We start from the raw sequence: 24,152 nt of genomic DNA, 5'->3' as shown, positions 1-24,152 counted from the left end.
GACATACCCCAGGCAGTGAGAGGGTAGCTCTGCTACCCATCAGCTGGTATGTGGGATGGGGAATCCCATTTCCTTAATGAAAAACATTGTCTGAGCTAAGCCTTCAGAAAAAGGCCAGAAGGGCCTCCATTCTCAGTATCTCATCCCTCAGCAGCATGAGCAGACAACAACCAAGCTTGGAAAATTCTGGGAGTTCACAGAACTGCCAGCAATGAGGGAGAAGCACTGAGATGTCTCACCTAAGTAAATGCTCCTGCAGATGTGGGCACTTTTTGTGACTCACCTCAGCACAAAAATAGCTGTAGCTGTCACAATATATGATTCTATCTCACTGCTAACCTAAATGGGGTTACTCACACAATCAAGGACTAATTGCATGAGAAGGGATTGCTTGATGAGGTTCTTAGACTTGTGTGTTTCTGGTCAAGTCCTCAATAGATGCAAATTAGCACAGCTTCAAAGAAATTATTTCAGTGATTCTGAAGGTGTGGCTTCCACTGTTTGTGTGTTTGAGAGGAAAGGCAACAGAGACAAAGCAATTCTGCAGGAGAAAGTTATGTCTCTACTAGCATACTAGTGATAGATAAAGCAAGTTGGTACAGTATAATTTATTTGTATTATTATTATGCTCTTTTTAAGACTGCTAGGCAAACAAATTAGTCATGGGTTAAATTACAAACCTCTGTAGTGGGATTTGAAACTGAATAAAGGATGAAAAGGTAGAGAATTTAGGCATGTAAATGGTAAGAATTTAAAGGTAGCTGTAGAGGGCCAGTACTATTTAGTACATTTAACTTATTACTAATCAGGAGATGATTGTGTGGAAGTCTTTGGAGGACACAAAAAGTTGAGATGCATTAATTCTGAAAGAGGTTTGAGGAATTAAAAAGGATGTAAGTACATAAGCAGATAGTCATCATCTCTAAGACAAAGTGATACTTCCACAGAAAACCACAGTTTGCCTGGTCATTGCTAAAGCACAAGTCAGCAATGGAGAATCTCTCCTATGAGGAAAGTCTAACAGAGCTGGAGTTGTTCAGTGGGGGCAAGAGAAGGCTCCAGGGAAACCTTTCAGAACTTAAGGTGCTTATATGAAAGACATTTCAGTAGGGCCTGTAGTGATAGGGCAATGGGGAATGGGTTTAAATTGAAAGAGGGCAGGTTAAAATTGGATGTTAGGAAGAAATTCCTCATGGAGAGGGTGGTGAGGCACTGGAACAGGTGGCCCAGAGAAGATGTGGATGCCCCATCCTTGGAAGTGCTCAAGGCCAGGTTGGATGGGACTCTGAGAAACCTGGTCTAGTGAAAGGTGTCCCTGCCCATGGCAGGGGAGTTGGAACAAGGTGGTTTTCAAGGCCCATTCCAAACCAAGCCATTCTGTGATTCTCTTCTCTTCCTCTCTACTTCCCTCTGCCATAAAATCTCTGTGGGCTGAACCATAACGTTTTGCACCTGTTCACAGAAACCCTTTGCAGCTGCAAGTGTCATTCTGGGAGAAGCAGCAGTCAAGGCAAACAGTAGTTATTTTAGCAAATTCCTCATAGCCATTTCACACTTCAGGCACAACAGCTTCAGAAGATGAAGGACTCTTTCATACCAGTGTTTTTACAAAAACTTTTGTTCCCCACTGACCTTGAGACTTGTATATCTGTGGGAGATGTATGGCATATAATAACAGCAGTGCTGGGGGAAGCTCAGTCAGTCACAGCTTACACACACAGGTAAATGCATTTTATTAACTGAAAACTTTCATTTTCTCTTGTGGGCTCATGGGAGCCCCTGATAGCATTTTTGTAAGGAGAAAATGGAACTGAATAATCTTTCAAGAAAAAGAAAAACTAAAGCTTACAATTAATTCAGCTCCATAAATGCCAAACATGGGTTCAAAAGCCAATTTAAAATCTTCAGTGTAAGATCAAAAAAACTACAAAAGGATGTAAGTATTTTTTAAACAGGAATGTTCTCTTCAGGAGTCAAACCACTTCACAAGTTGACAACTTTCTGTATTCATAACCAGCAGCTTCCTTTTGAAGCAACTTTCACATTGAGATCTGATGGAATAACTCAACATTGCAAAACAGGCAAGTACTATAAATTATGCTTATTATTTTGAGTGCTACAAAAATAAAGTCACAGATAAAAATCTCAAGATGTGTGCAGCCTAAAAAACTTACTGGTCCCTGCCTTTACAGAGATTCTAGCTGATACATAAGTGGACAAAAATATACAGGAAAGCAATGCAGTAAGAAAAATGAAATCCATTAATTAGCAGCTTATTTTGTGGAGTCTTGTATAAAGAAATAGCAGGTCAAACAAATATTTGTCACAGCTCCCCCTTAAACCAAAATATGGTTCTATTTGGGCATATTTGAAATAAAGCACTGTTTTCAAAAATAAGTAAATAAAATTTAAAAATGTACTGTCAGCCCCTGCCAAATGCAGCCATCATCATCTGAGAACAGCACAAGGTAGAGAAGGAATTAAAATTCCAAATTTAATCAATATTGTCTGTCAAATGGCTGAACTATATGTGTATAAGCATACATTCAGACAGTGATTCTTCTTCATCAGCAGAAGAAAATTCCCAGCATTTTAACATTCCTGTGATATAGCACGCAGTAGGTATATTAATTTAACTAAATTTAAAATTGCAAGCACATAGTAAACACAAAGTTCAAGTTCTCTGTAACATCAGAAAAGAAGTGGTTTTTAGGCTTCTCATGAGGCTTCTACACAGAAGTGAATTTTATGCACAAAATTTGTATCATATCCATATCTCCATTTCTCCTGCAGGTTTTACCCACTGCAGAGAACATTTTAAATTATAGAGCTTCCCAAGCATAATAAATTCTTTGCAGCTAACTCAGAAAATACATTCTTAAGTTTGTGTAGAATATGTGCTGAAATCGTGCTGTTATTTCTTTGTCATTAGTTAATAACTCTCTGCAGCAAAATACACAGTTATGGTTGCTCATGACACCTGTCATACCACTAAGCTCTGATCTGTGGATAAGTCAAAGGCATGAAGTTATCAAAAGACCCATAGCAGCTATTTAAACATTAAATAAGAAATGTTTTGTATTAGTACATAAAAAATTTAAAGACAAAAGTATAAAGTAATAAAAATATTGAAACAACTGTTGTGAATTCTACTCTTGTCTCTAGAAGCTCTTTATTTTCACATTGGACTTGCACTTTTTTTTTTTTTTTTTTCATAAAAGAGTGCTGGTGTGTCAGAAAAAAAAAAAAAAAAGTTCATTAGTTCATTATCTGGGACTATTTATGTGACTCCTAGAACTTGCCTTATAGGATTAGCTGCCCAAAAATGACACTGGAAATATGGGTCCTGCAAAAGAGAGTATACTTTTATCTAGGTCCAACAGCATGAAATGTTTTCTGCTTGGAAGGAAGGATTTGTTCAGTGAGGCTATTGCATCTGATTATGTGACACTGCATGGTACCAGGAATAAACAGACATCAAAGACAGCACTGTGAATGGAACAAGAGCTAAAAGCTTTAGCAGAGACACTGAAAAAACAGGCAGAAAGGACGTGGAAGAGACATGCAGCCTGTATCTCCAAGAAAGGTGTGACAGAAAAATGGAATGACTGTAAAAGAAGCTGTTTAAGTCTTACAATCTTTTAACTGTGAGGAAGTGAATATGTTTCACAAGTTTTCTGAAATTTTCATGAAACTACAGTGTAAAAGAACTTTGTGTTTCTTGCAAAAGTGTGACTCCTGACTGGCCCCAGGCTGGACAAGCTGCTTTGCTCTTTCCCTGGACCCTTATCCTACAGAAACATCTTAAAAATTAAGTCACTCCCACTCAATTTTAGTTAACTCTTAAAAAACTGTAACTACCAGCCCTCTTCCTTCTATTCTTCTCCCTGCTCCTTCTTTTAACATCTGCCAAAGCATCTACACCTTGCTGGCTGGGACATTCACCTAGGTGGTGGGAGGCAATTGGAATTCTTTCAGATGGAGAAGGGAATGGAATTGTATGCCATATAGAGTATTCTGCCCACCCAGAATTACATTATATAGATTACGTGTAAGGACGTCATTGATACTTGCTCTGGTTTTGTCTTATACATGACTACTACTGCACTTCTAAAGAAAATTTCTGGGACAATCTACTTACTTCAGTGTGTTTGGAAGGAAGAACTTTTCAGGAGGCACAGGGAGGATGGCTTTGAGTCCAGACAAGGATGAGGATGTGTAAGAGACTGCCCAGAGTTTCCTTCATTTGCCTCACAACCGTCACAAGGACAGAGACTAAGACCCTGAAGACCCTGACTGGAGTTCTGGCCTGGATGAGGTGGATGCTCACCAAGTGATTGTTTGCAGGTGTGCTTGCTGCATCACCACAGCCTTACAGCTGCTTCACGATCCCTGCTCATCACAACAGCCCATGATTTCCCCACCTCTTGGCCAGATGCGACCAGCTTTAGAGAAAGACTAATTTTCTGAGGTAACTTCGGTGATCTCCATGTAAAATCCCTCATCTGCCTCATGACCACTGTCAAGGATGGAGATTAAAGGCCCTATAGAAACCAGTCCTGAAACAATGGTTCCTGCTCACTGCTGAGACTGGTTTGTCCTGTTTCACAACTAGACCATGTGTACTTCCTCTCATCAGACTTATTCTCCACGGTCCTGTACCTGTTCCACTCCCAGTGGAGGGCTATGAAAGACCCCTGAGTTAACCAGAGACTTTGAGATTCTCCCCGACATGACAAGACAGATCTATTGGCTGGACCACAAGGATCTCCGTTGGTAGCTATATTCCCCCCTCCTCTTTCTCCCTCTCTCTCTATCCTTTATCTCCTTTCTAATCCTTCTATAGCATTTGCTGTGAGCACTCAATAAAAGGTGCATTTTGTTTTGATTAATACTGAAATCTCCTTCTGTGTTGTTTTTGCCTCTGAGATCAGTAAATGAACCATCATGACCCCTGCTTGTACTAGTGGATCATGACAGGAGGTGAGCTGGAAGCTTATTCCCCATAGCCCCTCAAAGTGATTTGAGAAGAACTTTCCCCTCGAAGTGCTGACTGTGAATTCCTTATGAGACATGAGTCCTTGAAGGGGCAGAAAGGACAGGCATTGTAAGGCTGTTGATTCCTGTATGGCAAAAGGAACTTTAAAGCTGGACTATAACAGAGACACACGGTTTTCCAGCACCCAAATCTGCTGGTGGACCCAGACCAATGCTCACTTCACTGTGTTGTGTCTCCTGGAGAACGCCTGAGGTTGGCACTGACACACTACAAGTAGAATATACAGAAATCTACATTGCTGCTGGTGCCACATGGGAACTGAAAGGATTTCTGTCACCACTGGGACCAGAAAGTTTAACATTGTTTGTTAGCTCTATGTTTTCTTTCTTAAAAAATGTTAGGATACTGACATTTAATGCTGCCTAGTTTGCATACAACAAAGCTATATGGTATGGTAATTTTTGCTTTGGTTTTTTACACATTATTTCTATTGTTGTCATAGTCTTTTGAGATTTGCCATTTATGCCCTAAGCACTAAACAGTGCACTAGGATGCCACTTACCTTAATTTTTTTTTGGACATTTTTCATATACAATGTTCCCTGCATAGTGACAGGCTCAGTACTATTTAAAAAACAGCAGGAGGAAAACCCAATTAAACTTGCAATTTTCCACCAAGCAAGGCACATATGCAGTGTGCCCACCAGATGACTTGCTCTGTCCTTGCCTGTACAAGACATATCTACAGAGGATTTTCCCCTGGGGTCACAGCATGTCTCATTTCCTAAAACTGCTACCTTTCTGCAGAAGATAAATATGAATAAAACATAACCATAATGGCTTTCTTCACCTCAAATATATACACTGAATTTACATGAAGGGCTAACATTTCAAAAGGCTCTCCAGACCTCTGAAAGCTGCCTGGGCTTTCAGTTGCAGCTTTGTTGTACACACCAGAATTGCTTCCCATATTGTTCAGGCTATAGTGGTGTGCAACTCCTCCATACATGGGCAATCATTTAACCTTCACATATGCAGGAGGAAGACTGGACAGTTTTATGCTCACAGAACTGGACTCCTCCTTTGACATCCCATCTGCTCTTTAAAATCAATCCCTTTAAGGCACTCTTGGTGTGATTCACAGGGAACCCAAACCCTGATTTGTAGGATGCAATTGATCTCCCATCACTTCATCTGTCCTCAAGCTCAACAATTTTGGCAAGCAAGTCTTCCCTGTTTCCTCCATACTCAAAGGAGCATTTTTAGGCATAGATGTAGGTATCCTTCTGCTCAGTGATTCATCAGCATCTCCCATTTCAGGATGGGCTGAGTCATTTGTCTCTCTATTCAACAATTAAGAGCCCTAGATCACTTTCTAACTCAACAATTAACTCCAAAGCAATTTACATTAAAAGAGTTGAGTCTTATCCCCAATTGAATCATTGCTCTTCAGTTACTATTTTTATGTCAGGATTGATGACACTGTGACATAAATCCCAGGGAACGTGAGTAAAGTAACACTCCTTTGAGAGTGTCCTGCTTTTGGCTTTGATAGGATTGATTTTGTTGGTAGCTTATTCAGTGCTGTGGTTTGGGATTTAGTATGAGAATAATATTGATAACACACAGATGTTTTGGTTGCTGCTAAGTAGTTCTTACCCTAGGTCAAGGACTTTTTGCAGAGCACATTTTCTGCATTTACAAACAGTCAAAATATTACTGATGGCTATAAAGGTGAAGAGACTTTTTGACTATGTAATGAAAGACATGGAAATTTGGGAATCTTCAGGACAATGGGTATTTTCATCTTCGTCACCAATGAAAGAAAAGCTCAATGTCTCAGGCTTCTCAGATTTCTTGCCAGAACAGTTCCATCTGGAGCGTTATGATTGCAGAGCAAACATTCAGAACTCTATATAAATTCTGTCCAGCAGAACGGACAATGGAAAAATCAGCTGCCTCAGTGGAAAGCTTTAAATGCATTGACAAAAGCAGCTGTGCCATCTGATTGTAAAGAACACGATCACTCAACCCTTGCCTTCCTTTGGATCTGGAGGACTGCAAACATCAAGCTTTGGGCTGCCAAGCTTTCCCATGGAGAGCAGCAGTAACAGTGCTACCAGTTTCTTCTTTACAATGATTTCCAGTCTTGCCAGTGCATCATCATCTGGAAATTCTGATGGTTTTGAGAGCATTTCTGCTGCCTGTAATCCTCCTGCTTTTGAGGCTACATCCTTGCCTAGGAATTTTTCTGCTGTGAGCTCTTCAAGCACCATTGTGCTTACAATCTTTGGAACATTTAATGCAGCAGGAGTAATTTCTGCCTCACAGTCCAGCAGTATTTTATTTGGATAGACTGCCAGTGTCTCTGGACACAACATCACATCAGCAGCTTCTGCACTTACAAAGCAGAATACATGAAAAAAGTTGTTTACACCAAAGAGCAGCTGAAGAATTGAAACAATTTGAAACAAATAATATTGTAATGAGAAAAAATTCCTCTTAAGCCATCACTAGTAGAACTTTTAAATGTTTAGGACTTTCTAAGTTATTTTGAAATACTCTCTTTTCTCTGATTGCTCAACTACACATTTTTGTGGTAGTATTTTTCAGTTCATTTTTGTTTCATCTTTAAGTCTTCTGCAGTAATAAACTCTCAGGTTTAAAAAAAAAATCTTATCAAGGCCAGATTGAATGAGGCTTTGAGCAACCTGATCTAGTGGAAGGTGCCCCTGGAACAAGATGATCCTTAAGGTCCCTTTCACCCCAAACCCTTCTGTGATTGTGTCTTTTCAGTTTCCCATGCTCTGTCAGTGAGGAGGGGCACAAGAAGCCAGGAGGCTCAAGGCCAGGACAGCTGACCTGAACTGTCCACAGGGACATTCCACCCCATAGAATGTCATGTCCAGTATCTAAACTGGGGAGAATTGGCCAGGAGGGGGAGGTCTTGGGAATAGAGTGGGCAGCAGTCAGTGGGTGGAGAGCAATTGTGTTGGGCATAACTTATTTCTCTTGGGTTTTATTTATATCTCTTTCTCCTTTCCAATAAAATTTTTGTTCTTATTATTGCTATTATTATAATGTTTTTTATTAGGAGTATTATTATATTTTACTGTATTTGAAGTCTTAAACTGTTCTTATCTCAACCCATAGGTTTTACCTGTTTTTCTCATTGTCCTCCCCACCACACTAAGACTGCATGGGGGAGTGAGAGAGCACTTGTGTGGTTGATGCCTGGGGTTAAACCAGAACAGAGTCAAGAGTCCAAGAGTCCTAAGTAATAACTTCTATTCCAACAATATTTACACACATATAACTAGAACACAGTTATATAAAATGCATGAGTAGTGATAGAAACATCACCTTTCTGCCAAAGTGTGGCTCTTACCATTACCCAACTATGTCAGGTCCCTTTTTCCCCTGTGTCCCTGGAAGCTTACACTCCTGGATATCCAGTGGTCTGACTGCAATGGGACAACAGCAGAGAGCATTTGCTTAGAGTGGTTACTGGCTCAGCAGAAGGGTGCTTTCCATTTTGCCTGGCTGAGAGCTGAATTTTGACAGAAATGAAAAGCACCTCTATTCCTCCCCAGTAAGCACCTATGTTTCTAATCCAGCAGCTCATCACCTGAGCTCATGAAATTGTTCTAGGATGCAAATCCCACTCCTACCCCAGCATCAAGAGGGTGGGGAGATAGACAATTCAGTTTGCACAGGCTGTTTCAATGTATCCCTGTGGGCTGTCTACTGCTAATACCTATCTTACATACCCAAGGGTCCCTATTAAATTCAGAACAAAATCAAGTACATAGCATGAGCTTAAAAATTATATTTCCAGGACAGGTACTTAACACTGGGTCCATTGTAAAACATGATACAGGATTTGGGTGCCCAGCCTGTTCATGAACTGCTGAATATCACTTCCCTGGCTGTCTGGAGACACCTTGTGAGGAGATCACAGATAGGTACTGTGTTTTACAGACAGTAAGTGCAAAATCCATGAGAGAAGCCATAGCAACCAGGTTTTCAATGGATTGACTTTCATACTTAAGACAGAATATTTATTTAAATGCATTGTGTGGACAACTTACTGATGCTCAGATTTTTAAGCAGGAATTTCCTTCAGCCATTCTAAAATGCAAAAGTATAAGCATACAAATTAAGATGGGTATGTTACCTGAATTATCAACTTAGCTTGGTCACTGGGAACAGTGAGATCATATTAGCTTTACCATAGCCTAGATATTCTGCTTCTCAGCAAGAATAGCTCCCACATCATCCCAGCTATTCTGCCCAGGAAACTGCAGCCCTTCACCTGGGCTATCTGGCACAAGAAGGCTTTGTGCCCTGTGCACAGACCCTAAATATTGTGGGAAGTACAGTCATAAGGAAAGAGAAAACAATGCCATCCCAGACCAAGCTGTCGGCCCACCACAAACTCTCTTACCCAACAGCAGAAAATGAGATCCTAAAAAATGTACACACTAGGGTAAATCCTCCTGGAGGTATGCCTTGGATAAGCAAGGACAGAATCAGCCAGCTTGATGTAAATAACAGTCCCTTACCAAGCTCTCCTTGCTTGAACTTTCTCTTGCTCCTGCAAACTTGATATAACATTACTTTTACTAGCCCAGGGCACAGCAAAGGAATGGCTGAAATTCAGCAGCTACATCAGCATCAAGAAAGGCCCACAGAGGAGCACTCCTCAAACCACAGTCTAAAGGTAAAATATACATCCCCAAGGGACACTTTTCCTATTACGCATTCAAAAGATGAAAATTGCATTTCAAAGGCCTGAGTGTGCTCCTAGAAGGAAATGTAGAAGGGAACACAGCTCCTTTCACCTTCAGGAAGTGAAGCAGTCATTTATGCCAAAACCTTCCAGCTGGGAAGCTACTGCTGGAATTATATCAAGCATATGACTAAGGACATAAAAGTAAATGAAGCCCCATTCAATATTTGGGTGACAATGTTTGCTCATGCAAATTATATCCACCATACTCACTCCCAGCTTTTGTAATCATCAAAAAAAGTTGTGGTTCATGGAGTTTACAACTTTAATATTCAGATACCTTGTTTTGAGTCTTTTACTCCCAATTGTTATCTCTTATGAACCACGGTTGTTTCTATCAGTATGAAATCCAAAACCAAGTTAGCAGAGTCAGCCTTCCATCCCCACACCAGAACATTGCACTTGCATTAAAATAAGGGCTCAGCATAAGAGCCTAAAATTCTGAACAGATCAAAATTATATGTATAATAAGGGGTTCCTTTTTGTATTCCTGTTTGATAACTTAGTTCATCTACTGAGACTAATGAACAGAAAAATTTATCGAAGGTTCACTGAGTTACTGGAGTTTACAAAGCCATCTGGAATCAGTTTTACTTTGTGTGTTCGCATTATTAACAAACTATTCAACCACATTTTTCTCTGTGCAGGAGATATGTGCCAGGCTTATGTTTGAATCAAATGTTTGTATTTGTGGTCCAAATCCATCAAGAGAGAGACAATCACAGTCTGCAAACTCTTTAAGTTTTCTCATTGAACATGGCATGAACTACACACTGCAGCTTTAGCAGAGGTAAAGTATGGCAAATCAACACAGGAATAGCTATAACTGTTTTACATAAAGATATTTCTAGCTTCCAGTTCAAACCCAAGGGAGAAAATGTGTATGCAATTTGTTAATTATGCTCTTCTTTGCTCTGTATTTCTCAGTTTCAGAAACTGCATGGATTACAGGGAAGAGTGTGCTCGCCAGGGAGAATTGTTAGCACGTTTTCAAGACTTAGCCACAAAACCAACTTCAGAGAGAAAGCAAAATATTGTTTCTTCTTGATAAAATATGAGAAAGGATTTTAATTTTCCTCTGGCTTTCTTGCTTTTGGCTGATTCATTGTTGTCAACAGATAGGTTTATAAGCAATGAAGAACAATGTTAAGTTTATTCAGAACTGAGTTTATTAGTCAAGTTAATCCTGAAGCTTTGGAGGAATTAATGCAGGGATTCAGAAAGGATATTAAAAGACTCTTTTGATGAGCTCAAATCAAAATATTTCTGATCTAGGCATTTCTTAGGACAATGAAACAGATAAGGAAAAACGTACCTTCATATATTTTAACACTAAAGCATTCCCAGAAGTGCTTAATATTCTAGCTAACCCAAAAAAGAATTGCCCTGAGAATAAACTAGCTTAATTTTATGTTTGGCAAATGTTTTTACTTATAAGCATTTTAATTAATTATAACAATATTCTAAAATATTTTAAAATACAAAGCAGACTGCTTTATAATTTTATATCTTTTGCTTTCACATTTTGAAGACACCTCATATTAACTTCAGGAAGAAGCATGTCTTCTCAGTCATACTAAATGTCTTACCCTATTTTTTGATGTACCCATAGGTGCAGAATCAAACAATGAACATGTAACTAAAAAAATAGTAAAATTTCTATTTGTTCCAGAGCTGACATTTGCTTAATAGATAGCATAGATAGGATCCAACCCCACTTGCTACAAAAACAGTGACTTTAAGTTACATATCTGATTCTGGAGAATCTGGATCCATATATATTTTAACAATTGTCAAATTCAAACTACCTATGGTCCCACCACAATGTTCACAGTTCATGAGCAGATCCATTTTATTTGAAGTTATTTCTTCTCTTTTCTTGCCTCTGTAACGAACACTTTGTTCTCTCTCAGTGATTAAAAAGAAATGGGAAAAAAGTAAAGAAACCAAAGTCTGTATCTCAAGTGATGATCATTTCCAAAACAGCTCATGAGTGTCTTATAAGAGATGCCTCCATTTGAACAAATAATTTCCTGAAGATATTTGTTTGCAATGAACCAAAATGTAACACTTGAATGAAGAATTATGGTCTACTTTAAAAAATAGCATTTATAATCAAATAACTTTCAAAACTGAGTAGAAAATCATAAAGTGATTCAATATACAAATCTAAATTTTCCAAATCATCTAAAATTTAGCTCCCTTAATAGCCTAAACACATTTTTTAATAAATTTAGAAGCTTAAGTGTTATTGACTATCAATTACCAAAGATTTTGGTCCTTAAAAAGGCAGTATGAGGTAAAAAGCCCCACTGTAGAGCAACTCACATTTTTTGAACCCAAATACCTTTAAGAACCAAGCTACTTCTAAAACATCTCCTTTGAAAATGTGAAAAGAGTGAACTCAGCCCAACCCAGTAAACAAATGGTCTGAAGAAATTAGGTGTCAGTTTTCCTCCTCTAGAGAATTAAACAGAAAGTACATTTTGTTTTGAAGCGCTTTTCTTCTCTGTGAAGGACAAAGCTATACTCTGTTTTATATAACAATATGAGGAAAGAAACAAAATTATTTCTGCATGTATTCGCCTGAATAAATGTTGGGCCAGATTTGTAGACACACATTAAATACAATGTCAACGTATTGAGTCTTTGATTTCAACAAGAATGTGTTACCTCTAGAGCAGTAGTTAAAGCAACATCTGGGATATAGGAAAACCTTATTTAAATTCATGCTAATGTATTCTTAGAAGGGATGGAAGGAATAATAGGGGATATTTATACTATTTAGGAAAAAAACAGAGGTGCAGTTGAATCTTGAGCTCTATTCTCACTTTAAGTAATCTAAGAAGTGTATTCAATTGTAATTACTAGTCTTGAACAGGAAAAATCCCAATTTTCAAAGAAAAACTTACTCCAGGTCAAAGGATGTGGATGTCTGTTTTCTAGCTGAGATTCTTCTAGAGGAAAGCATAGTCTCCAGACCTACCAAAGGTTTCAGGAGGGTTCCTTTTCAAGCCAGCAGACCTACCTGTAATACTGTCTGAATGGGTAGGAGGAAGTAAAGGCCAGAGAGCAAAAGAGAGATACTTGCACAGATTCCTTTGACAGGAATTTTCTAACTTTATCACCTAAAAGTCAGGTCCCTAAATGTCAGCTAGTCCCCTGGGCTCCTTTATAGTTGAAGGAGAGAAAGAGGCACCTCCAGAAGGCAGTTCATCTAAACCAAGATATCTAAGACAGGTTCAATGAATCACTTGCTTATTTCTTTCTTATCCAATGGTTATGAAGAAAATATGACAGGTAACTTTTCGATGTCTGACTTTGTCAGGATGAATTCTGACTTAGTGTCATTTTTCACTCCACTCTGAAATGTCACTTGTGGATTTTTTTTACCTTTGTGGTCTTTGTGACCTGGTTCCCTTTCTTGCCAAGTTTTGTGATGCCTGGCCTGACCTCACTCAGTGACATGAGCCAGAGCCCACTGGAAGATCATCTTTGCTGTGAACGATCTTTGGATCAGACCTTAAGGGAAAATCAATATGAGGGCAAAGGCATAATCAAGATTATGACAGAGCAGCAAAACGGTTTTGTCTAGTCATTGCAGGAAAAGTTCTCCCTTGAATCTTTAAGACAGGGCCAATGTATTGCTTATCCCATTTCAGTCCAGAAGGTCTAGCAGTTTTTGTCTTCATATCTTGCGCTGTCATGCATAACCTGATAAACTGCACCAAAATTGCTTCATATGGTTGTCATTCACTTCTGGCCAGTAGAAAGGCCAAAGAAATTTCTGACTCTCTCAGAAACGAGTATTGCAAGAGTTTTTCTGCAAGAGTCTGATGAAAAATGGACTTTCAACCTGAATTCTAGAATTCCTTCTATTCTGGAATTCATCAGAAGTTAATAATTTGGTTAATACATGAAAATATCATTGTTAAAGCATGTTCATTGAGGTGAAATCACATTACTAATTTAGTGATTTTTGCCCTCTCCTGACAAGAGGACCAGTTCAACACAATCAACTATTTCCAGTATCATACAGCAGCTCACAAGAAAGCAATCATCATGAGGCTGCATTCAGTGAGAGTGTATGAAAACTCAAATTTTCCATTGTAAGAGCAATGGCAAGTATTTCTTACTGAAATCAGAAATAGTCTATGTTGGGCTTCAAAATACCTTGTATTATTCAAAATTATAGGGAAGAGAAGCCAAAGGCTAAAATTATATTGAAAACACATCATTAGCAGATAGAAGTTGTCAATCATGGCACTGTATTGATTATGACAAAAATGGCAAAAAAAAAAATCTTGACTTGAGAGCATCCATTTTCTTTTCACATATTATAAAAAGTCATACAGATAACTTTCTGATTTCCATATATTAACAGAATTCTCACTGGGAGACAGTTTTTATCAGAATACAAACCTGAAATATGGAAACATCTCCGTGAATGGGTAATGACAGGTAAACAATTAAATCCTAAAACACCATGGAAGTCTACCTGAGAGCTTCCAATTCTGTGGATTCAGAAGGGTAAGAATAAGAATAAAAAGCATCCTTGCACCTGAATTTTCAAAAATCTACCATATTAACAATAACAGCAATTTTGTGAGGAAAACCTATGCACAATTTAAAATAATTTCTAAGCAGATTGAAGGAAAACAATTCACACTTTTAGTTCTGGTATGTTTACCAATGCAAATTGCTCCTATGAATCCATGTGAGTTAAACACAAAAACATGAACTTCAGTACCCAAACTTTGATGTTCTTTATACAATTGAATCAAAACTGAGGCATCTTTATCATTATCATATCATTTATCATCTTTATCATTTATCAATTCATTAGAATTAATGGGGTAAAAATGCAGTAAAAGGTACCATTACTATAATTTCATTCTAATGAATTTATTATTATAATGAAGGAGGATTTTAATGCCTAACAAAAATATTAACAAAAGGAAACAGAGAAACTATATTACTTCTGAAGCTACTCTGTCTTTCTCACAGATTTGGAGTAAATGGTTGTACTTCATGGTTGTAAGCTGTACGTCATTTTTCCTACCAGTTTTCTTTAAATGAACACATAGGTTTTAAACGGTGCACTCAATCCTATAGCATAGAGAAGCTCCTATTACCACATGTGATCAAACACTGTCCTGAAAAGACATATGATGGAATGTCCACTTGACCTTCCCAGGAACATCATTATTAAAAAAGAATGCTAAAGAAAATCAATTGAGTTTTGCTTTTTATCTCCTAAAATATTGAAATCTTCCTTGGAAGCAATCAGGTACATGTGAACTACAGTGAAAGATGAAAATATTCGTACCTGTAATCCATCTCCTGGTTTAAAGACCAAGGCCTTCAGGGAGCACAACAAATCCACATTGTCTTTCTAAATGTCAGTTTTGTGCTTTGACCTCTGGCTTGGCCATCAGATAAAAGTCATGCATAACCACATACGTCCCCAGCAACTACATTAAAACAGATTCTAAAAAAGAATAATTTCGTTGAGGGAAAGTCATAATGAACTTAGACAACCATAAAGCTCTCCTCCACATCTACCTTTCCCAACTAAATCAATGCTTAGGCAATACCTTGCCAGTCACTGTAGAAGACATTTATTGCTCACTGTTGCTCAATATTAATTTTACTTTCTTTGATCACATAAAGCTCTTTCTGGTCAGAGGTATGTACATTTATAATTCACTTTTAGATCTAAGGACTAAAAGCACTAGCTAAAAATCCTACCATCATTACCACTGGAAAGGATTCAGAAAATGTGAATATTTTTGTTTGAGAGAAACTTAAAGTATACACTGAGGGTGCAGAACATAGCTTTATAGACTAATGCAAAGCTGTTACTGAAAATTTAAACGCAGACCTAATGAAATCATTAACACTGAGAAATTACATACCCATATTTTGCAAATAATCCATACATTTCCTATCTTAGCAGTTCTTAAATTGGACAACTCTTAGAGGCATTAGTCTCCAGAAATAAAGCTCTCTGGGTTTCGTACTGGTATCACAGGCAGTAATTATTTATGTATTTGAAAGTCATTTCTCTAGCCAAGAGAAGGCAGTTTTGTGTGACCAGGTCACAGCCCTGGACTGAAAAGTGATGGGAAGACCCCAGAGCCTTGGTGTCACGAGAGCACCTAAAAAACCTCCTGCAGGGCTGACCAGCTCCACCCTCCTGGGGTTTGACTGCAGCTGCCAGCACCAGTCTGGGCCCACAGCAGCCTGTCCTCCCCACTGGAGTTTGGCAGGGGATAAACTGAACAGCCCCTTATCAATATTGCTTCACTAGCAAGGCTGCAAAGCTGACTAGTGACTGGTTGATCCACCTCTCCTTTGTTTCTATCAGCACATGACACCATATTTAATATAATGCTAAATTTGGAGTGATTTTCATACAGCACAGATTTTAAAAGTATGAGCAGTGAATTTCAAGCACTTCCACACAGATGGCAATGCAGTGTGGAAAACTATTCCATTTTCCCACACTCAGATAAAAGAGTATAAATGCCAAATAAACTGGAGATCTTCCTCTGAGAAGAAGAAAAATGCAAAAAGAAAGTTAGAAAACAATGTCCTGAAGGAGCCCAGAAATCCCCATTTATCACCTGTTATACAATCATCCTTATTGCAAGACAGTAGGTTGATTCATTGGAATATGTCACACCACCGTATTTTGCAATCTCTTACTGCCATCTTATGCCATTTTTTGTCACTGCACAATCCATGGCATAGTAAAAATTGTAAAAAAAATGCTTTTTTACATAAAGCATTGCCTTTCACAAGTGTTTGTGATCTTATCAGCACATTATCTTCTGGCCCTCATCTCTGCACCCCCGGTTCTGCAAGAAAATATTGAACACTAAACTGTCTTTGAAGTTGATGAGAACTGAGAATCCCTAGCACCTTTCAGGATGGTGTAAGAAAGGTTATTAAAAAGCTCTCTCCTTCAAAACTATTTCTTCAGGAGCTCATTGTTTTTCAAATATATGGTTTGAATCATTTGCACTGATTGACTCCACGGTTCCCAGTACTGCTCAGGGATTACAAAATAAATGAAGAAAGGGTTGTAGTTTTCCTTTTTTCCTTCTGTTAAAAAAAAAAAAATATGCCTTCCTTATAAATGGTGAAACCAGATTCATTATATACATCATTTGAACCAAAATAATTTACTAAAGTTGCTGATTTAAACAGCACTAAATGACAGAACACCAAAATGAGTAAAGCACAAGGAAAAATAACGGTTTATAATGAGCAATCATATTTTATGACACATGAACTCCATTTTTGTAGCATGCAAAGACTTCAACTGTTCTGACTTATTGCAATCCCATAACACAGTTTTACAAGACAACATTTGTATTTATTTTTCAGTACGTGCTACTCCTTTTTAACACACTTCAATGATCACTTTCAAGGACAATACAGTCAAATGGGAGCTGCAAAATATCTCAATATTTGGCTTTCCCTAAAAATGTAGCAATTACTGTATCTCAGTAATACATCCTCAGGAGAGTTATTTAATGTAGCAGGATCCTATTTAAAAGTAAAATTACCTTCTTCTGTGCTCAGTTTCCTGAGAGACAACTATAACCCAAGAAAAGGACAAACTGATGTGATATTTTCCATTCTGGATTACACATCCAGCTCTGCTATCCCTAGCATAGGAAGGACACTGACCTGCTGGAGAAAGTCCAGAGGAGGACTACAGGGATAATCAGAGGGGCAGAACACATCTCCTATGAAAACAGGCTGAGAAAATTGGCATTGCTCAGCCTGGAAAATACAAGGCTCCAGGAAGACCTTCTAGCAGCATTCCAGTATCTAAAGGGGGCTTGTTGGAAAGATGAAGAGGAACTTTTTACAAGGGTCTGTAAAGATAAGGACAAACGACAATGCCTTTAAACTGAGATGAGGTTTGGATCGGATATTACAAAGATATTTTTTACTGTGAGGATGGTGAAGCACTGGAACAGAGAAGTTGAGAATATTCCATCTCAGGCCAGGTTGGATGGGGCCCTGAGCAAGCTGGCCTAGTGAAAGGTGTCCCTACCCATGGCAGAGGGGTTGGACTACACAATCTCTAGGGTCCCTTCAAACCCAGGCCATTCTATGATTCTGTAACTGGGGCCCTGTTATGACCCTCTGTTTTGGGACTCACTACAGTGTGGTGAAATCTGAAATGATAGGTTGCTGCATTCTGCTTACTTGCAAGGAGTAAGAGTGAAGAATCTAACGTTAAAAATTCCCTTAACATGCCAGATTTGTATACACAGAACCATATGGTTGTTCTTGCAATTATCTGTTTTCCTCAGTATTTGTGTACCTCTCTGTGGTCTGTCTTTTTGAAGTTCTAATTCATCATTTCAGGTGCAAAATAGGGTCCCTCCTGTAAAACAGTCACGCATACTCAAGGTCATTCAAAATATTGGAGCTTTTATTTTTTTCTCCACAGATCTAAACCTAGTTAAATAAAGATCTTATTAATACAAAAAGAGGAAGAGTAAATACAGAGAAAAATGGCATGGATTAACTTTTCTGAGGGAACAGGGTTAGGGTTTCCAGAGAAACATTTTCTGAAGAAGGGCGTAAAGAAGAGGGTGGTGACACAGTGAATTTAGCCCTTGAAGGAACTCCAGAAAGGGGGGTAAAGTCTTTAAAAGGTAGAGATGAAGGTGAAAAACACATAAGTTGGATTGAGTAGAGTGAGCAGGGAAATGGAGGGAAGCAAAACCCAGAGAACATACACAAAATGCAGGGTCTTCACAACTGAGAATAAGAACTCTCATAATGGAAAATCTGAGGGGTAATTAATGAAAGCTTGCCAAAAACAGAGTAAGAACTTTTGTGGCCTTTTCCAGTAACTTCTAATGTGTGAAGAAAAAAAGTATTGGCACAAAAGTTAGGAAGACATTTCTAACACCATTTCATTTACTCTTTTAAGGCTGTCACTGTTTTCTTTCTAACTTTCATCTCCCTGAGTACATAAAAGCAAATGCAATCTTTTGCTGTCAGCTGCCCTGGTCTGAGCCTCCCACCTCTGCTTCCGCTTTGCATCCAAACTCTTGCACACCATATTTCAGCTAATTTCTGAATTGCCACACCTCCCAAAGCTATTCTCACATCTCTTTCATCATCTACAGCTTGATCTTTGGATGTGTGTATTTGAAAGAAGTATCTGTCACATGCAACTTTGCAGGTTTTTTGTTTACTAATTATTTCAGATCAATAGACATAATTTACAGTAATCTTAAAGTCATTACCAAGACCCATAACAAAACTAAAGTTACAGCTTATTGCAAATATTTAAAAGATGTGATGCCATGTACTGATTTTTTTTATTTTTTCAAAAAAGGTGAACATCACTCAATGACTGGCCTAAATTTAAAGTGATCAGTTCTTTACCTTTTCCTTCACCAACTGTGTAATAGCAAGATTTCATCTGAATTGATAACTTGGAAAAGAAAGACTACAGAAAGGAACTTTTCAGCCTGTGTGCAGTCAAAATATAGATTTCCTCAATTCAAAGACTGATTCAGAGATTCAAATTTTGGCATCAAATCTAATAGAGAGTACCTGGGTAATTTACTGAAAGCCAACATTTCTTGCATCCCATACTCAATTAATCTTGCACTTCAAGACATGAAACTGTAACTTTCCTTGCAGAAAAAGAAGCTGGTTTTTGTCTGTGACATGGTGATGTGACAGTGGGATAGGTTCAGTATAGCTGAATAAATAAACAATATATAAGGAAAGAAAGAATGATTTTTAAATATTTTTAAATATTTCCTAATTCAAGCTTGATTAAACAAATTTAAGCTTTTTTTTTTAAAGTTACCTATTTTGTATTTTGTCATTTGCATTACATTAAAAGACTTGTGAATGAGCAGACAAATTCCATGAATAGGGTTGATAAAAGTTGACCTGGGGAAAAAACAGACCCTTGAGAGTTTAAGGCTTGTTGGCAAAGAACAGGGTCTAGGAATTGAGTCCCAGAAAGAAATCCATCTGGGATAAAAACTCCTTTCCTCTGCATTTTGAAGCTGGGACCATGGTGTCTGCAACAAGCTGTGAGAGAGGGAAGTCACAGAAATGGTGCAGAAGGAATTTTGCTGGATATTAAGGATCCCTTCTTGTGAAAAGAGGGGGACTACGGACTACAGTGTCTCTTCCTTGATGCTGATTATAATTAAGTGCTGAATCAGTGCATTCCTGAACCAAAAAGACATATGCAAACATGAGATGGTGAGGACAGATAAGGATATGCAAAAAATCTGTTTTCTTTTTAGAAGTGAAATTCTTTTTAGAAGTGAGTAGCCTAAAGTCTGCCAAGGACTGCTTGGAAAAGAATAGATTTGGTAATTTCCAGCCTCTTCTAGTCTGCATTTTCTGTTTATACAGGTGGCATATAATTTCATCCTTTTTTCTCAATCAGAATAATTAAAAAAGATCTGCCCAAGAACATCAAGAGGCTCTCCATAATATGCAATCTTTCCATGAAGACAGCAGAGTCTTCAAAAAGTTTGGTAAACTCACTTCTAAACTTTCAAAAGCTGCATGGCCTTTTACAGAGGGCAGGACACAAGAATTAGTTTTGCTTTTAAAATCCAACATTGCATAATTCTCCTCAATTGTATGGCTGTCTCCACAAAGCTTCTCTAAAGTGTTCCTGCTGAACATATAATTGCTGTAACTGTCAGGTCCTTGGTGGTGAAATTATCAAGATTTATTGCCTTCTTGAAAAGTATTTGTGAAAAATTAAAACCCAGATGTTTTGCAGCACTTTTATATAAGAAGCATACATGTCTGTTCATTCACAGTTGTTGTGAGCTTCTAAGAAAATATAAAATTAGAGACCAGAGAAAATATGTGTTGTTTCCTTTAGAACTTACAAAAGCTCAGGTATTTTAAATAAATTGTATTAAAATTGGAAATTTTAATGAAGAGTTTAATATAAGCCAGTATCTTAAAATTACATTGTAATTATTACATTCTGTAGGACTACCTTCCAGTTATGATTTCATTTATAATTTATTTTTAAACTATTACACATACATTTTGGCAAAGATTTATTGCTTACAGAGAATAATTCCTTGCAGATGCAATGCTGAAGACCACTTCAAGGAGTCACTTAGCCTTTCTGGAGTGTTCATACCCTTGAACAGAGACTGTGACTTTTCACAATTTTAGCTGCTGCTGAGCACAGAATATGAGACATTTCAGTGATGTCTACCAGAGAGAACAGATTTAAATCTTAGTTCTTCTAGTCTTAAACCTAACTTTCTCTCTGACAGCATTATTAATATCAATATGTTCCATGATTTAAGGCTTCATTCAGTCATGACTGAAGACAAGCAGTCTCTTAAGAGATTTCACTAGCAACAGTATTAAGTTCTTAACAGTTTTACAGAAATGGACAAGAATTATGTAATTACTTTTTTTTTTGTACTGTGGGCTTTCAATCAGTAGATTAAAACAAAACCAACAGCTAACCACAATCACAGAACAAGACAATTGCTCACATTATATGTTAAAGTTCACTGTGAAAAGCAGAGTAAAGAAATCTCCACTTGCATTAACAGGACCAATTGAAAACTACAAAAAGTCAGATTACATCTGCACTCAGCCTGAGACAGTAGCTTTGTGTGGAGTTATGTTCAAAACAAATTATCTTGTCAAATCACTACTACTCTTAAAAGTAAAATTAAAATGCAATGAATCCATTCATATTTTTCAGCAATACTGGAAAATTTTTCAGCTACTTCCTCTACTCTGGCTGCAGATTCTGGAGTGTCTTCCAGCAAATGACATCCAGAGCAGAGACTCACTGACTGACATCCTGAGCTACAGAAATCATTAGCAGCACTTAGAAATTCTGGAGGCACGGCCAAAGTGAGAGGACTGGGGGCACTTCCCTTTCTCTGTAGACCTCTGCATGTTGTAAAGGGAAAACTTTCTCGCCAGCCTCAACTCCTGTGAGCCCGACTATGTTCCTCTCAAGCCTTGGCAAGTCTGTTTTTCTCATTAGTCCCTGTGGGGAAAAAAATCCCCTCTGAGTACACACATTTCCTTAATATAGGAGATTTTACAGAAATCATCTAAGTTCTACATTGGTTTCATCTTATCCAGTAAATGTTGATCTAGAAAATAAAACACCCAACAAGGACAGAGCTACTAGTGTTGGTCTCTTTTTCTTCCACGTTTCTTCTTAAAAGATACTCAAGTAAAAGTTTAAAGCTCCTTGGTGTTTGTTGTTTAGAATTCTGTAATTTAGAATTCTTGTTTGTTGTTAAGAATTCAGTAATTTAGACTTCTATTCTTAAAAATAATTTTAAATTTTGAAGCATTATTTTCCATTTGTTTGGATCCAGCCTTCTCAATTTTGAGTTTTATACGGTTCTGGAAAGGTAACGAACCAGGCTTACAGGGGATATTTATTTGTCCTACAGAGCAATTGTCAGTGCTATGTAAGCAGTGAATGACAGACTGATTTTTCATAAAAACATTGCAAGGAACAACCAAGTATACACAAGTATGGCATGGGCCTTTGCTCATTAAATGTTTTGCAGCACACTAAGTCAGGAGCTGAGACACATGACAACAGAAAGACATCAGTCAACATCACTACTGCAAACTGTCCTTTCACAAAAACAGCATTTGGCAGCACCTGCAACAGAGATTTCCTCGTCACACACATTCCAAACATTAAAAGTCTTACCTCACCAAACAAATACAGATCCATTGCTAAAAGTCATAAGCAATGTTGCACTTCACTGCTACCATACAGAAATAGATCCAAACATAAAACCATCTGTTTCCCAAGGAAAAAACCAAATCCCACGCACCATTTAGCACCATCTCTATTTCTTCACAGTCTGTAGTTAAGTTTTCAATTTCTTAATTCAATGATAAGTTAGCAGAATGATATTCACAATTAAATTAGATTTTCCAACTCTAAAACAACAGGTTAATCCATCACATTCAAAAATGCCTCCTACTCAAAATGTAAGTCAGGAAAAGCTTATTATCTGTAGATTTGGCTCTATATGAAAATTCTGAGTGACAGACTCTCAATACACTTAAACTTGAGCTTTGCAATGTATCTTTAAAGAGTGCAAAGCATAAATGTGGCTATAGTAATTAAAAGATCCCTGGTGCATGATGTTCTCATAGTGCATACTAACCACTCAGTCACATTTGACCTTGTTTCACAGAAAGGTCTTTTTCCATAGATTAGTTTGCATTTCAGGTAATTTTATATCTGGCCTTAGAAAGATTTCTGGGACTCAGCCAATTAAGCTCTTAAATTGATACCTTTATGTAATATTTCTACAACACACACTTCATTTGCCAAAATTTAAAGATCACACAGCACTGAATTTTGAAGCATGTAGCACCTATGAGATTTCATTGCATATCTACATATTGAGTATAAATACTGCAACGTGTTTTGTTTGATGTGGGCTGTCTCATAAAAAGGCAACTAACTTTTACTCAATAGTTAAATCAGAATTATCTTGAACATGAAAAAAAATGGAGAGTACACACTTTGGCTTCATTACATTATCCAAGAGTTCTTTAAAAGCTTTATTAATGATTTCTTGATAAGCACCATTCAATACTTAGAGTATGTTGATTGATACTATTACATATTTAAGTAATTCCATTACAAACATCTTAACTAAACAAAAACAAAACAACAAAAAAGTAAGTACAGATGTGACCGACTACTTTCAAAAGCATTTAACTCTCTGTTTAATGAAAGAATTTATTTCTGAGGAATATACATCTATAATTTTCTCTGTACTCATTTTCTTTTTTGTATTTTGTTTCTTAAAGTCAGCAGCGCCAATTTATTCATACAAGCTCTCAAATTGATTTATTTTAAGTGACTAGGCACTGATATTTTTGGATTCTGTTACAAGCTGCTTCCTTATCTTGTCATATAACTTTGATCAAAGTCAGTTGCACTCAAAATTTTAGGAGTCTCTACTTCTGGTTGTTCCTGCTGAGAAACATGGAGTGTCATCTCCAGATGTAATGAATACCTAAGAGGTTCAATCTGTTTCATTTGAAGCTTTAAGTGTTCAGCAAATATGGAGAGAAAACCAGATTCAAAGGCAAAAGACTCCAAAATCATGAAGCAGACAGAATTCACTGACACCTCTTAAGGCAGATATGATATTAATGACAAGAAAGGAAATTTGTACAGAAGCTGTCTAATGACAAGACATGAAATGCACACACACACACACCAAGCAGACTAATGAAGGGGACAAAAGACAGGGCTTCAACTCCCTCAGTATTTCTGCATCCAGACACCTTCAAGAAATCTTCATCT

General features: G+C 37.6%; 1 pseudogene; it reads left to right on the top strand.

Annotated features, from left to right (window-relative positions):
• Nucleotides 1–990: 990 nt before the first annotated feature.
• Nucleotides 991–7,419, top strand: LOC134416622 (nucleoporin NUP42-like; annotated as a pseudogene).
• Nucleotides 7,420–24,152: the final 16,733 nt, after the last annotated feature.

The sequence above is a fragment of the Melospiza melodia genome, chromosome 3 (assembly GCF_035770615.1).
Source record: "Melospiza melodia melodia isolate bMelMel2 chromosome 3, bMelMel2.pri, whole genome shotgun sequence".
In the NCBI taxonomy this organism is placed as follows: Eukaryota; Metazoa; Chordata; class Aves; order Passeriformes; family Passerellidae; genus Melospiza; species Melospiza melodia.
Note: the sequence above shows the minus strand (reverse complement) of the source record. Positions and strands in the feature narration are given on the sequence as shown.